Source organism: Delphinus delphis, chromosome 2 (genome assembly GCF_949987515.2).
Source record: "Delphinus delphis chromosome 2, mDelDel1.2, whole genome shotgun sequence".
In the NCBI taxonomy this organism is placed as follows: Eukaryota; Metazoa; Chordata; class Mammalia; order Artiodactyla; family Delphinidae; genus Delphinus; species Delphinus delphis.
The window spans coordinates 152,225,847-152,241,173 of record NC_082684.1 but is presented as its reverse complement, the minus strand read 5'-3'; the positions used below and the strand labels follow the sequence as shown (position 1 = coordinate 152,241,173).

The 15,327-nt window shown below is 36.4% G+C and overlaps 1 long non-coding RNA gene across 1 annotated transcript in view; it reads left to right on the top strand.

Annotated features, from left to right (window-relative positions):
* The window catches only part of LOC132419865 (uncharacterized), a 55,660-nt gene that overhangs the window by 9,630 nt on the left and 30,703 nt on the right, over positions 1-15,327 (top strand). The gene's annotated exons all lie outside the window — the stretch shown is intronic.

The following is a 15,327-nucleotide window of genomic DNA, read 5'->3' as shown; positions in this document are numbered from 1 at the left end:
TGAAACCTGTGACTTCAACGAAGCAGAAACATTTGTCCTGAGAAACAGGAAGATGAATGGAATAATTGTATTGAAACATACTTTTTTTTTCATTCTCTCTAATCATGTTCTCTCATTACAACTGAAATAAAATATGAAAATAAATTTCTCATGCAATATACAATAGAAGAGTATGTGTCTGTGACTGATATGTGAAAGAATGAAATTTCTACATAAATGTGAAATAAAACCTAGAAGAAAAAAGCAGTAGCTATCATATTTACATGTAAGGAATGCTTTCCCAGTTCTTTACATAAAGTATCTTATCCAACAAGAAAAACCTATGTGACGTGTTTACATTCATGCACTGAGCAAAACTCAGTACCATTTCTTTGGTGTTCCTGCCAAAAGCCTATACGTAAATTGAATCTAACCACGAGAAAACATCAGATAAACCCAAATTGAGGGGCGTGTTACAAATAATTGCCTAATATCCTTGTAAAACATCAGTATATTGAAATATATAAAGACTTGGCAACTTTTCCAAATTAAGTGATGCATAAGAGACGTGACAACTGAATGAAACCAATCATCTTGGATTTTATTTGTTTATAAAGGACTTTACAGGGACAATTAGCCAAAGCTGGACTAGTCTGTGTATTAGTAGTATTACTGTATCAATGCTAATTTCCTGAATTTGATGACTATACTGTGGTTTTGAGAAAGAATCTCTTGTGTTCAGGTGATATATAGTGAATTATTTAGGGAAGAAGGATCATCATATATGCCACTTCCTCTTAGACAGTTCAGAAAAATAATATGCACACGTATGTGTAGAGAGAGAAGGGGAAATGGATGAAGCAATTGTAGTAATATGTTAACATTTGGAGACTTGGAGTGAAAGGTGTTTGGAAATTCTTTGTACTATTCTTTTTTTGTTTGTTTTTTGTAATTCTTTGTACTATTCTTAAAATGTTTCTATAAGTCTGAAATTAAATGTATATATTATAGCATTTAAGGTGTCATTGAATATAAATAACTAAAAATCATGACTGTCTGCAATGTGGTGAGAAATCATTGTTCTTAAAAATCATGCTGGTCAAGTTCAAGTGGAACAACTGACAGAAAAACTCAGTGTTATAAACCTAGTATGCCAATTGCATTATAATCACTACTGATACACATGTCTTAAGACCTTGCTAACCACCTCTACAAGGTTCATCCTTTCTTTCCTGAAATCTCAAGGGTGGGGGAACATATTAAAAGAAATACTCCTGATAATATATTACTACTAATAATAACACATTTTACTGACTTTGTACTAAAATAAGAGATGTGTCGAATGTTTTATATGTCATTTAATCTTCAAATGTCTCTAAGAGCAACTACTACGACTATCCCCCTTGTATGGATAAGAAACTGAGTCTCAGAGAATTTGAACAATTTTCAAATCTACTTCGTAAACTGTGGTATGAGAAAGGAATCCAGCACTTCTGTTCCCAAACTCGCACTCACTGCTCCTGTAACTACTTCCAGTGAGAAATTCATCCTGGTTCTTTCTCACTTGAGATATACTTCTATTTTCTGAACGTTTAACTGCATCTTCTGATATAGTTACTGCTTAAATTAGTAGTATTAATTATTCCTTACATTTCCACACTGAGATTTTATTTCAAAATTTGACAAATCCTTTAGAGTCCTGTGAAGCACATAGTTTTTTTCTCTTTATTTAACTGCAGCTAATTTTTTACTTAAAATTTTTGTACGGCTCCTATCCATCTTTGTTCTAGTTTCTTTTAAACTCTATATATCAACCTTTCCATATTCCTGTCCCCCGCCCACCCCCCTCACCAAAAAGCCTGTGATTATTAAGAAATAGTGTAAAAATGTTACTGAGAGAAGAGCTATACAGAATTGGTCAAAGTTTATTCAGTCATTATTCATTTTTTTTCAAGTGTTTACATCACCTTTTTTTGGTAGTAAAATTTTAAAAGCATAAAATGCACCCATTTAAGGGTAGAGTTCAATGAGTATTTTAAAAAGACTATTTTCTAGAGCAGTTTTAGCAGAAAAACTGTACAGAAAACAAAATGAGTTCCCATATAATCTCCCCCATCCCTGACAAAGTCTCTCTGATTATTACATCTTGTATGAGTGCAGTGCCTTTGCTAAAACTGAGGAAGTAATACTGATACTTTTTCATTGACCAAAGTCCATAAATAGTTAAGGTTCACTTTTTGTGTCGTAGAGTTGTAGGAGTTTTGACAAATGCCATATATCTACCTTTATAGCATCATACAGGATAGATTTACTCCCCTAAAGCTGCCTCTGTTTAGCCTACTCATCCCTTCTTCCCCCAGCCCCTGACAACCCCTAATCTTCATGGTTACGCCTTTTCAGATGTCATATAGTTGGAATCCTACCACATATGGATCTTCATACTGTATTCTTAGACTAGCAATGTGGATTTAAGGTTTTTCTGTGTCTTCTCATGCCTTGATAGCTCATTTATTTTATTACTGAATAATATTCCATTGCATAGATGTACCACATTCTGTTTATCCAACTACCCATTCACGAACATCTTATTTGCTTCCAATTTTTTAATTATAAAGCTGTTATAAATGAATAAAGCTATTTTCAGTTCCATTTATTTCTGCTGTAATTTTTCTTCATTTTTCTTCTGCTTGTGTTGTATTTAGTTTGCTCTTCTATTCCTAGTTTCCTAAGGTAGAAGCTTAGATTATTGAATTTTAGATCTTCTTTTCTAATATATGCACTCAATACCATAAATTTCCTTCTAAGTTCTGCTTTTTTGCTGTATCCCATATATTTTCATAAGCTGTATTTTCAATTACATTTAATTCAGAACATTACAAATTTCTCTTGGGATTTCTTCTTTGACCCATGTGTTATTTACAAATGTGTTTTTTAATCTCCAAATGTTTTGGTATTCTCTAGCTATCTTTTTGTCACTGTTTTCTAGTTTAATTCCACATTGGTCTGAGAACATTCTTTGTATAATTAATACTCTTCTAATTTGTTAAGGCCTGTTTTATAGTCTGGTATCTGGTCTATTTTGGTACATGCTCCATGTGAGTTTTGGAAGAATATGTCATCTGCTGTTGCTGGATGAAGTATTCTAACAATGTTGATTAGAACCAGTTGATTCATGGTGTTGTTGAGTTCAGCTATGTCCTCACTGATATGCTGGCTGCCGGAGTTGCCGATTACTGACAGAGGGGTATCGAGGTCTCCACCTAGGATAGTGGATTCCTGTATTTCTTCTTGCAGTTCAATCAGTTTTTGCCTCACGTATTTTGATGTCTCTCAAATGCACATACACGTTAATGATGGTTATGTCTTCTTAGAGAACTGACTCCTTGATCATTATGTAATTGCCATCTTTATCCCTGATAATTTTCCTTGTTCTGAAATCTGCTTTTCCTGGACATCAATTCATTTTTCCATTCATTCACTCATTGATTCATTTGCCTATTTATTTAAATAGTTCTGTCCTGGGCACAGAGCCCATGGCCAGGCCTCCTTCACTGGACTTTTGATTGGCTAGGCCGGGCAGCAGGGACTGAAACAAAGAGGAGCTGGATTTGAAATAGCTGAAAGTGATGTGTAAGTAGATTGGTAATGACAGAAATTATAATCACATATCCTCAATTGCATAATTTCAGTGGAAAACTTTTACGGTGACACTATAAACACTCATGTCCTCTCCCTGCCTCATGCCTTCAAAGGAATAAAAGAAGCTCAGAGCAGACCAACCTCCAAACTGTGGGCATACTCTGTAAGGAACAAGGGAAATATGAGAAAAATGCTGAATTTACCAACATGTAAACTCCACATCGCATATCTACTTTATATTTCAATCAGAAAAAAACAAAGTAAAAATAGTGTTCTTCTGGTTGTTTTGGTCATTGATAGTATGTATATATTAAATACACACAAAAAAACTTTTCAAAGGAGATTTGGAGCCACTTTAGAACCAAGAAAATGACTAGGGAACCAATGTCAGAATTGTTTTTATTTTTTAATTGAAATAATTACATTTGTCATTAATGCATTATTTATAAGAATTTGGAGACATCTGAATAATTGCTAATGAGTAAGCACTTAATTAGGTAAAATACTTTATATAAGTAAAATATCTAAACGGTGGTGTGAGTGGTTCCCTTCTAAAGAAAATGCTAATCATTCTCAGTTTATGAATGTTAAGGGTTAATATCTGAAATTGAAGGGAAGCATTGACAGATTATTAAAAATTTAAATAAATGAGCTTTAAAAGAATAATTTTTCTTGTAGTTTACATTTAATGATTCAAATCAACTAATGGAAACTCAATTGAAGTATTCATAAGGTAATGTACTTAATGAGAAAAATAAATCATATTCTTTGATCATACTGATGTCGTCATGAAAAAATAGGCCACTTTTGCTCTAAGACCTTTAACATGTCCTTGAATGATACTGAGAAGGTGTCTCTGCTCACCTCTCTACAGGAAGCCACCTGGTGACAAGGTCACTGTGCCAGAGATGAAAGTACGGAGAATGGAATTCCCTGATGTTAATATAATATAAGTGACCCTGAAAGTTACCTAGTAGCCAAAAGCTTTGTACAAATTTGAAATAAGGGTTCATTATATACTTGTTTGCAAGGAGGAACCACCAGCTTTATCTTTGCAAATTTGACTCTAAATTACGAAGAGTTTAACCTGATGAAAGTAAGGCTCAGAAACACCTGGAATTTAAGAAGACAAGATTCTGCGCATTGTCATCTGCAGAATAATTATTTGTATTACCAATGAATTTGCACACTTTAATTTTATGAAGGGATTTAATTATTTTCAGCTGTAGAAAAACTTTTAAGAAGCTTTTTATTAAAAAAAGATGAATACACGAACTGAAATGTTCACTCTAAAAATTCAAAGCACAAAACTTTTAAATTCATGTAATAATGCTGACATCCAAAGAAAAATGTAACATTATACATATTAAAAGTATAATAAAAATTGTATGATGAGATGAATCTATTCATAAAATTATAGTGCTCACTTACAATGCCCTCTTTAGGGAGTAAATTTATGTCACAGTATAAACCCCTCAGTTCTGAACCATTGCCCTGAAAATCTACCAGCATAAATACATATTTTGGCTTTGGTAGGTTTCCTTGAAATTCTTCTGTTATGAAAATGTTCTAAATGACACAAAGATGTAAAGGATAGCACACAGCTTAAAAGTGACACTTCAATAATAGTTTGTATAACATTTGTCCCACTTTTTGGAACTTCTTCTAAGGAAAGGCTTTAAACTGAGAGGGGACAAAACTATATGCATGAATATGTTTTTCAAAACCAGCTATATAAAAGAGTGAACTTCTATAAACAACCAAAATAAATAATAGTAGAAGAAAATTAGAAAAAATATAGTACATCCTCTGGAAGAAAAATGTTATGCTCTCATTCCAAATGATGGTTATGAAGAAATGTAGCATTGTGCAAATGTTTACACTATACCAATGATAGTTTTTAAAGAATTACAGTTACATTTTGCCTTCAATTACAATTATGTAAAACTTAAATTCATAGGAGAAAGGCTGGAATGAAATATACAAAATTATTAACCCAATTTTTGGTAGACTAGTAGAATTTTGATAATTTTAAACTTTTATTTTAACTAAAATATACATATATAATATTATATGAACATTATTTCACATATATGCATATACACTATATTATATTACACATATATTTTATTCCATAGTCTAAATGATGCTATAATTCAGAGCTTGGTAGACACAGAATCCCCTTTCTCTCAATCACACACAACATTTTCCTTTTGTGCCCCAGTCTCCATGTCATTACTCAATCTTGTGTATGTTTTTATGTATCTGCTGATTTTCACAATGAATCTTTAATCTCTCTTGAGGGTAAGGTTTAGGTTTTACTCGTTTTCTAGGGCACACTTCTGCAGGGCTTTGCACAAGATGAGTACTCAATAAATACTTGTTAAACAAATAAACTGTGTCAAAACCATACATTAATATAAAATATTTTGATCAAAAAACTACAATCCTCTTAGTGAACACCCAGCATGTACTACATTTAAATTATCATCAAGTTTCAATCTCAGGCCAGTTTGTTTAGAAATGAAAATAATTAAATCAATAAATTGGAAAATGTGACCAATCCATGGTAACATAATATAAATCATGGTTATTTGCCCTATGCAGAACTAGTGATTACATTTTTTAACAGAGCTGTAAGGAATTTTTTAATTTAAAAACCATGAGAAAAAATTTTCACCTAGAGAGTATGGAGGAAGAAAAGTGATAAATATTTGTGTTTTCATGCTGAACTACAAATCCATCTTGAGTGCATGTTAGAAAATGTGTTCCTTACACATGACTTAAATTACATGAGTCGCACAGTATTCTGACAACGCAACCCTGAGACATTTTAAAGAATTAAGCAATATAGTCACAAGATGAAAACAAATATGCGTAGCTGCCTATGTAAGAAAGATGTTTCACAGACTATTGCAATGATTAGACATTAAATGGATATCTAAAATATATACCAGTCTACATAAATGGAAACAGTTCTACAAGAACAGATATATTTATGTCTTCATAAATGTTCGTATAGCCTTTGCCTTCCCCTCCCTCAGGACACACAATGTGAATTACACAAGTAGCATAAGAGCCCAATAAGCAAAGCCAACATTCTTCAGATCTGAGTGTCATTAATCATGAGTGATCTCGGGTCGGTGAATATCTGGCTCCCACAACATGGGGATAATACGTTTCACCACCAGACAATGGAGTTTCTAAAGAAAAATAACCTCTCTGAAGAATACACAGACTACAAGAACACATAATGGAGCAGATGATAAGCAAACTGGCAAAAAATTCTAGATGACAAGATTTGTTAACATACAAAATGAAAACATATATGTGTGTGTATGTGTGTATATATATATATATTTTTAATAACAGAGAATCATAAAAAATTTTGATAAGTTTGGCAAAGAGAAGATACTTAACTGGTATTTTCCCTTGGTAGATCTCCCTGGGACTCAATACATATTTTAACAGGTAATGCTCTAGGAACCATGCTGAGCAAATACCTCTTAATATTAATATTTTAATTTGTATTACAATTGAAACGTTAATTTTATGGGATGGAGTGTTATTGGGCTAAGACACGTTTACCAAATTCTACACTACATTACATAATGTTACATTCAGTTAAGAGGATTTTAGTTGATACCTTTGACGGAGGTTAAGGCTCAATTAGCGACAACTCAGTAGGCACATTTAACCCCACGGCCGCAGTGGAAACGCTGCTTTGGAATCAAAGCCTTAAGGCTGAATTGTGGTCATGTGACTCATTATATATCATCTTGGCCTTTTTGTTTTACTTTTAGTGACACGATTTTTCTTATGTTTAAAATAATGCAGCAGAATTGATAAGGTTCAAAAGTACACAGCCTGCTATACTTTAAATCATATTTTATAATAAAAAATATGTGGCTAATATTGTGAGTTTTACATAAAAATAGGTCTCCTGATAACAAAAACTTTAATTTAGGAAATTAAAAGTACATATAAAACAACTAAAGGAAAAAACAACACATACGAAGTGCTAATATGATAATTAGGCTCTTGAGGACTGCAAAGGTCAAGAACACACTAGCTACAGCAGATCTGTGTGTTGGGAGGAGTTAGTATAAGGATGTAAAGATTTATAAAGAAACATAAGAAGACACTTTCATGGTCTGGACCTGGGGCATCATCTGTCCACACACAGAGTAAAAGGACAGCTGTAATGAAGCAGCTTACACAGGCTGCTCCTAGGGGTCAGTCTTTGCCTGTCTCTCCCTGTCCCTGACTGGTCTGCCCCACTGTGGAATGGCCAGCTCCTTCCTTTTTTGGTGCTCAGTCCTGAAGGTGGGTTAGTTACAGGCAGGGCTACAGTCCAAACACTTGCTGCCTCCTGCTTCTCCACCATGTTTTCTGACCCCACTCTATCCCAAGGCAATTCCACTACGGGGTCCTCATCTGTGCGTTTCATGTGGACTCTCCTATGGAGAGCAGATCTGCTGGGGTTGATTGGTTTCAGCAGCTCTCTCCACTGTTGGACTGTGATCTCATAGCAGATCCACTGCGGACTGCTGGCCAGAGAGCCACAGTTGGCTTCAGTCTGGGTCCCTAGTCTAAAAACACAGGGCAGAGATCCTCAAGCTTGGTCAATCCACACATTGCCTTGGTGTCTCTGTCTGCATTACCCTATTCCAAAATAAACACAGCTCCGTTTACTAAGTAGCTGAGTCCAAAAAACTTATTAAGTGTTTATGTCTTAACAACTTAGTGGCCATTAGAAAAAATAATACACGTAAGTTGAAAGATAAATAATAGTTTTATTTTATAGTTAAATAACTACCCTTACTCAGTACTAGAAAATGTACACCTGTTGGGCATTGCACAATTTCTTAATCCTCATTTCTCGATCTGCATTGATTTTCACTGCACATGCTTTTTTTCACAGCAAGCACCCAAACCTCTGCTTTGCAAAGATGTGACATTACTGAAAGTAATATAGTGTGATCTCATGTTGAAACCACTAATTATTGAAGCTAGTATCTTAGCAGTGTTTGACAGATGTCAAGTATCTCTGCGTTTCCTTCAAAAGTTTAAAATATATTGCGGTGCCCACACAAGTTGGCTTGCTCCCCGGGGGCACCTTGATGCAGTTTCTGAACCGTGTTAACAAGAAAGATGGTAGGTTGCCTGACACAGAAGAACTTAAGGATGACTAAAGAAACATGGTGTGTTTTTTCTCAGAAGGGATTAGTGGGCACAGCAGAAATGCAGTACATTAGGGATAGTTCACTCTAGTTGATTATGAACTACGGGTAACAGTTACAATAAGAGTCGTGAGAAAAATTCATCATTTAGGAAGAGTCTTTGGAAGGGCTCAGTGTGAAGGATGGATAAAAATTATGCTGAGATGAGGAAAGTAGAGACGTAAAGAGTCAAGGGAGCCAGTTAGTGCCATGACAGAGGAGTCACCACCGAATGTGGCTTTGGATGAGGCCGCTCTGTCAGAGATGTACATATGGGCTAATGCTGGGGAGATGCTAGTGGGATCCCCTCCTGTAATCTAGGTCCAAGGGGATGAGGACTCTCTGCCTTGTTTCCTGGGAACTTGCTCCATCATCGTTCCCTTCCCTTCCTCTTCTGTAATTCTAACATTGCCCTCTCTAATCTCTTCCTTTCCTTCAGCATAGCCACGAACCCACTGAAACCTGACTTCTTCCTTATTACTCCTATAATTATGTCCACTCTTGTTCAGTATCCTCCATATGGCAAGCCCAAATTCTCAAGTGAGACCAAATTCATTTGTCTCACTTCACCAATTCTCCACTTCCTATCCCTTCCCTTCTCTCTGGACACACTTCCTTTATCTCCTCTGCAGATGTCTCTACCTGTTATCTCTTTACACGGAAATTCTCTCTGGAGCTTAGTGCAGCCCTCTTCTCACTCCGTAAGTGTGGCCCGCCCTCACCTTAGGTTCTCCTCTTATTCACCAAACTTTTGCCCAGTCAGGCCCCCCCCCCACACCTCCCTGCAGTCACACTGAACCCACTGCCATGCCTCAGCTTACCATGCTCTTTGATGCCTCTGTGCCTTTCCATGTGTATTCCCTCGTTCCTGAACTAGACACATAATCTGTAGAGCCGAATGCAAAATGAAAATGTGGGGCCTCTTGGCCAAAAATGACTAAGAATTTCAAGATGATGACATCAGAGCTTTAAGCCAAGCAGGGGTCCTTTCTAAGTGCGGGCCCTGAGTGCATACGCAGGTCCCTCTCCTTGCAGCTGGCTCTGCCTCATCCTTTACTGACCCTTTAACGCTCATCTCAGCTGCCTCTCCTCCAGGAAACCTGCCTGACCACACGTTCCCACCATCTGTGTAACGCTCCACTCCTATGTACACCTTGACCCCGTTCTTCTTCTCTGTAGGTGCTGCTTTCCTTGCCTACCTTCCTGACTGAACTGTGATACTATGAATAGCAGGGATTGTGTATCTTTGTATCTCCAGCACTTTGGACCATGCTTGGTAAAATTTAGTCCCCAGTGAATGTAAGTAATGCAGTGGAGGCAAAGAGTAGGAAGAAGAATGTACATAGGACCGAGATTTGGACAATGAGAAAGAGAAAAAACAAATCCAAAGATATGATTCTCTGTGAACTGGATGACCGTTCAAGGAGGCAGAATGGAGAGGAAAATCACAAGTTGAGGGGAGTTGATATTGCAATCTAGAACTGGTTGAAAAATCCAACAAATCTGACCTCTATGTAAATGAACATTTTTGAAGTTGTTTCGAAGTTTACATACAAAATTCCAAATGAGGAACAGGAACATAAGCTTACATCTAGGTTAATCCTACCAAAAACCAAACTAGGGCCAGCTTTTCAGATGGGTCCTGTTAAGTACCTGCTGTTTGCCCTGTCTATGGAAGGGATGCTGTGTGCTAGGAGGAGGCTGTAATGTTGGAGAAAGATTCGTGAAGTCTTCTTCTACCATAGATTCCCACCAATTGCCCATCTCCTGCCATAGTGACCTTTCCAGATAAGACATCTTGTGGGGGAAGAGTGATAACTGGCATGCCAAGCCACATGGTGCCTCCACAGACCATTGCATATATTTACATGCACAGGGTGGTACTGTCAAGCCAACAGAATGGCACAACCAGAGCCAGGATAATCTACACCACGCTCAGAGCATCATAGTGATTTTCTTATTATTTGGTCTTAATGTAATTCCATAAAATACATGTCTCATAAAAACCTGTGTTTAAAAATATCTTGCTTTCGATCTTCTGGCTATGAGAGTGGCTGCAAGCGAGCTCTACATTTTTTAATAAAGGAGCATCCTGCTGTCCGTGGTACCACAGCAAGAGTCCAGAACACTATGCCAGCATCATCAGATTTCTCGGAGGTATAGTTTTACGGGAAAAATTTGTCTTTAGAAACTGCGGGGGGAAACAACCACAGGCAAATGAAAGATTAAATATTTTTAATGTGAGAACAGTTAAAAATTGTGTGCATTATTTGATGCTCTACGTAGGATTGTTAGTAGACTTAATTGTAGAAAATAGTCAAAGATCAAAATAAAGGAAGGAAAAGGAAGTATGTGACTATTGAAGGAGCACATTGGCTTTCTCTGGTTGGTCCTGAGATGGTGGCAAAAACATGATGGATGGCAGCCGTCATCCCTGTCTGGGAGTCCTGGAGTGATTTCTGCAGAGGTTGTGGGTCAGACTTCTGTTGTCATGTGTGGTCTGGCCATTGTTCATTTGCATATTCAGTCTCTCAATAATAATTGACTGTCAAGAAGATCTCATAAGCGGTTGTAGTTAAAATTGAGGTATCAGGATTTACAATATAATAAATAGGAGAAAAAATGAAGAGCCTACTACCTTTTTTTTTTTTTTTTTTGCGGCACGTGAACCTCTCACTGTTGTGGCCTCTCCCGTTGCGGAGCACAGGCTCTGGACGCGCAGGCTCAGTGGCCATGGCTCATGGGCCCAGCCGCTCCGCGGCATGTGGGATCTTCCCGGACCGGGGCACGAACCTGCGTCCCCTGCATCGGCAGGCGGACTCTGAACAACTGCGCCACCAGGGGAGCCCCCTACTATCATTTTTGAGTGCTACTGTGTTACAAGAACTTCCTATGGCACTTATTTTTATATATTTGATACTGAAAACAAGAAATTTATGTTATTGATCCCATATTGAGGTGGAGAAACAGACCCACAAGACTTGAACTTGTCCAAGAACAGGAGTAAGGTTTTTCAATGTATTGGTTTCTCTTGTAGAAGAGGGCTTAAAATTACTTCTAATGCTACATCTGTGTATCATACGATTATATTATGAGAATATCGGCATGAATGTATGAGGTTGCTTTAATTATGAGTAACACATCAATAAGATGCTATCCACTAATCTACAGACCTTATTTGAATTTGTCAGTTATTAAACTGTTGCTCTTTTTTTGTTGTTACTCCAGGAGATGATCCCAGACCCCTGTTCCTATTAGTTGTTTGGGTCTTTAATCTCCTCCAGTCGGGGAAAGCTGATCAGCCTTCATTTGTGTTTCAGGACTTGGACACTTTGAAGTGTACCGGCCAGTTATATTCTAGAATGCCCCTCTGGTTAGGTTTGTCTGATGTTTCATTCTGATTAAATTCAGGTTAGGTATGTTTTTGCCAGAATATCACAGACTGTGTACCCTTCTCAGTGCCTCACATCACGAGGTATGGGCATTGATATCTCTCATTTCTTATAATGTTCACTATGGTAACTTGGATAAAATACGACTTTAATTTCTCCCTTTGTTATTAAAACGTATCTTGTGTAGTGACATTTTTAGAGCATGGAAATACTCTGTGTCTCTTCAGACTTTTGCCCACTAATTTTAGCATCTATGATCATCTTTGCTTGAAACAAATTTGATTGTGTGGTGTTTGTAAATGGTGATTTTCCATTTTCACATTCCTTCTCTATTTATATGTTGGAATTATACTGTAAGGCACAGTTTTCCCTTCTCTCCTATTTATTTATTTATGTGATTATTTATATCAGGAGAGACTCATGGATAGTTGTTTTATTTTATTAGTTATAATTCATCACTATCATTAATTATTTTGTAGCTTAAATTGTCCTATATTATCCTTGTATTTATAAATATTTTGCCCTACATTTTTTATTACATGCTCTTTAGCACAACAATTTATGATTTTCTCAGATTTTTCCAATTTTATTGACCCAGTAAAGTTTGCTAGTAACAATTAAATAGATTTCTGTATGCATTTATGTGATACAGTTTAACAAAACCCATTGTTCTGTACCTGTGAAGGGGTGTAGTGAATGACTAACATGTACATAGTTCCTTTAGTTCAATGGTCTTACTCACTACCACCTCCTTCTGCACCTGTAAAAAATAATATTACCCATTCCTCCAAAAAAGGGGGCATTAAAGCACCAGAATATTCCACATAAAACTCATTTTAGCTGAATATTACACATAAAACGTATTCAGGTCAGCATTTATTCTAATTAATCAGAATTATAAAATCGGCAATATAGGAAAGATAAAATCTAGTTATACCAAGAAAACCCCACATTTCATGTGCATTAACATTTATCAAGAGAAAATAGTCCTTATTATTCCTTTCAAGTTTATTGCCTTGAACACTACTATGTCTGGCAATAATATTATGAGCCCTGCTTTGTTTCTATTTTTATTTGCTTATGTTAGGGAACTTCATTTTTCTATGCTGATGTAATTTCCCCCATCACTGTTATATTCCTCTGGTCATTTTAATAACAGGAAATATACACATCCACACTTGTGTCACCATCTGACTAAGAGCCCCTTATGTTTGTTTCTGACAAATTATTATCAGTTAATATATATACAATTTATGGTGGTGATGAGAACGAACCTGGGAAGGATACGGTTTGAGGTTTATAAACTAAACTCGGCTAACGCTGGTCCTGACTAATAAATCAACATCTAATGCTCTGCTATCATGTACTAATTAATTCTTCCTTTCCTCCCTCATATTAATTTAGTGTCATTCCAAGTCTTTTGGGGAGAGTGCTTGCAGCTTTCATCAGGAACACTCTTATGCCTTGCCAGAGATTTTTTATTAATTGCAGTAAATGCAGTGATTTTGAACAACCAAATTTAGAAAAGAAAGATGAGTTTGGAAGATGGTTCTCCCCTTTGGCAAGTCTGATATTTCAGGATCTCAATAAATCTTTTTGAACCTAATTGAACTGGAAGCAATTTTTTCACATCTTTTTTAATACTCAGATAGTCTGGTAATCCAATTACAAGGACTCTTATATTCCAACATTCATATTAACATGAACTTCAAAATACAAAATAAAATAAATGTAACAAATTAGTTCAGTACTCCTAGTCATAATAAGCTATTTCACTCTGATGACAAAGACTACGTTTGCATGTAATTTATATTCACACATGGCCAAAAATATTCAAGTAAGCATTTAAAACTCTGGTAGCCAGTTGAATCTCCTGTGTACAATTACAAGTATTTTTTTGGGATATTTTAATTTTTTTCTGAGTTTAATGATTTGAAAACCATATGATAGAGTCTTTTTTAACAATATGATCTAGTGAGGAATTAAATAGAAAGTCAAGACACCGTATACCTTGAATGGCTGATAACTATTATGTGAACTTAAATACCTCAGCCATTCATCATACTTTGCTATGTGTAAAATGTGAAAACAGATACTCTCCTCCAACTTTCTTCCATGTACATTATAGAAGAACAGGAAAACTAAATGTTATAAGGGAGGGAAGACCCAGCGAGTGGTAACTTCTGCCTCAGTGGCCTGTGTGGGTCTGCAGTAATGGAGTCTCTCTGAGTCCATGACCAAAGCCGTATATAACTCAAGCTGTATATAACTCAAGACTAGGAGCTGGAGAGGGTGGGAGCAAGGCAAAGAAAAATTACTCCCATGACGAGGCATAGATTTCCCAATAACTAGAGTCAGAAACAGGACAGCCCTGGAATGTTCTGTCTTTCCAAACTAATGCTAGCTTTTGTGCGTATAGATTTTTCATTCTTTATTGAGCCTTTTCAAACAGTTCAACATTTTAGGAATGCACAAAAGTTTTTGGACATCATGGCATGCTTGGAAAGAACCCCTTACTTTAGTCTCTGTCAAGAACTGGAGTGAATGCAGGAGTTCCCAGGCCCTGCTGTTGCAGTGAGGAATGAATCAGAGGTCCTGCAGTCAGCGGTGACCTTGGGCCCAGGTGCTTTGGTGTGCGATTTGCAACCTGCCTAAGGCTGGCTCAGCTATGCAGCTCAAACTCAGGATGGTAAACTAGGATGGGAAAAAGGACTTGAAATAATGCGATGTAAACTATGTGATGAAAATAATATAGTTGTTTGGGGAAACTCTATTATTTTAACACCACGAAGGCAAAATGTGTTAAAAACATGAACAAGGGAAAAACACACCTACTCAGCAAATTGGGTTCAATGTGTGTAAGGTTCAAAGAAAGATAAACAGTTGTAAAATCTGTTGGTCAAGGGTTACCATGCCTTTTAAATGACAAACTGCCAAAGGTTACTATAGGCATAAGCTTTGCTAGAAACTGTTCTTTTAAAAACTAGATGCTCAAATAAATCAATTCTGTTAGGGACATTGAGAAAGGTGGGGGAAGAACATAAAGCACAGATCAATCTTTCCTTTAGGTTTTATTTAGACTGCTGGACATGAAA